Source organism: Cynara cardunculus, assembly GCF_001531365.2.
Source record: "Cynara cardunculus var. scolymus isolate 2C chromosome LG 3, CcrdV1, whole genome shotgun sequence".
In the NCBI taxonomy this organism is placed as follows: domain Eukaryota; kingdom Viridiplantae; phylum Streptophyta; class Magnoliopsida; order Asterales; family Asteraceae; genus Cynara; species Cynara cardunculus.
In genome coordinates, this window is record NC_037530.1 from 22,959,089 (window position 1) to 22,960,445 (window position 1,357).

General features: G+C 42.5%; 1 non-coding gene across 1 annotated transcript; it reads right to left on the reverse strand.

Moving 5' to 3' along the window:
• Window positions 1-97: 97 nt before the first annotated feature.
• Window positions 98-204, reverse strand: LOC112510585. Its single transcript, XR_003068963.1, has one exon. It is a non-coding gene; the product is annotated as a small nucleolar RNA R71 (small nucleolar RNA).
• Window positions 205-1,357: the final 1,153 nt, after the last annotated feature.

A 1,357-nucleotide genomic window follows, 5' to 3' on the forward strand; every position in this document is an offset into this window, starting at 1 on the left:
AGCATGGTTTAACTCTTTAACACCAGGATCTGTGCCGTCATGGAGTAACATGGCGGAAAATTTTTTGCGAAAATATTTCCCACCAACAAGGAACGCTAAGTCCAGAAATGAGATTTGTCTTTTCAAACAAATGGACGATGAGGCTGTTCCTGATGCGTGGGAAAGGTTTAAAGAGTTGTTGAGGAAATGCTCACACCATGGCATTCCGTACTGCATTCAACTCGAGACGTTTTACAATGGGTTAAGTCCCATGGCAAAACAAATGCTTGACGCGATCGCAGGCGGAGCCTTTACAGCCAGTACCTACAATGAAAGATACGAGATCCTAGAAAAGATATCAGCAAACAATGGGCATTGGGCTGACCCACATGCCCAGACACAGAAAAAGACTGCGGGAATACATGAGGTGGATGCATACACTGTATTAACAGCTCAGCTCACTTCCATGACCAATTTATTGAAAAATTTAACAGTTGGTCAGGGAGTACAGCAAGCTGCTAACACATCTGTTCCAACAGTCCTMTCTGTGCAATGTGTGTGCTGTGGTGGGGATCATTCATATGAACATTGTTCTCATAATTCCTGAATCAGTAAATTATGTTCAAAACAGATCTAATCCCTACTCTAACTCATACAATGCCAGTTGGAGACAGCACCCGAACTTTTCTTGGAACAGTCCCAGTTTAAATCCACTAGTCCATAAACCACAAGGAGATTCTAATTTCCAATCGCAACATCATGGAAATAGTTCTAACTCTCAGAATCACCAACAAGGTTTTCAACACTCACAACCACCGTTTCAGAACAAACCTCCTCCATAGTCAGAATCATCTTCTTTGGAAGCAATGATTAAAGGACTTTTTGCACAAGCACAAGCACAAAACCAAGCTTTAATAAATCAACAAAGTGCGGCCATCAGGAATTTAGAGACTCAAGTCAGTCAACTCGCGCTTAACCAGAATAGTCGAGCCCATGGAACCTTGCCCAGTAATACAAAAGTCCCTAGAGACTTAGGTAAGGAACATGTGAAAGTAGTGACCCTTAGGAGTGGGAAGGAGTTGATAGAAAAAGTGCCCAAAGATAATGCACCAACTTTGACAGAAGCTGATGCTACAACATTGGTTCCTGCCAAAGAAATACCGGTCCTACCCTTAGAGAAACAGGCATTAGAGACCACCACTTCTTTCCCCCCTAGATCAGACTTTCCATTACTCTTTCCTAAGGATACTCTAGAAAAGTCAAAAGAAACTGAGGTTTTAGAAACCCCTAAGCTTGATGTTAACATTTCATATGAACCTCTGAAGGGCACCACAAAGACCCAAGGCACTCAAGACCCATCTTGCTCAACTCATCCAAG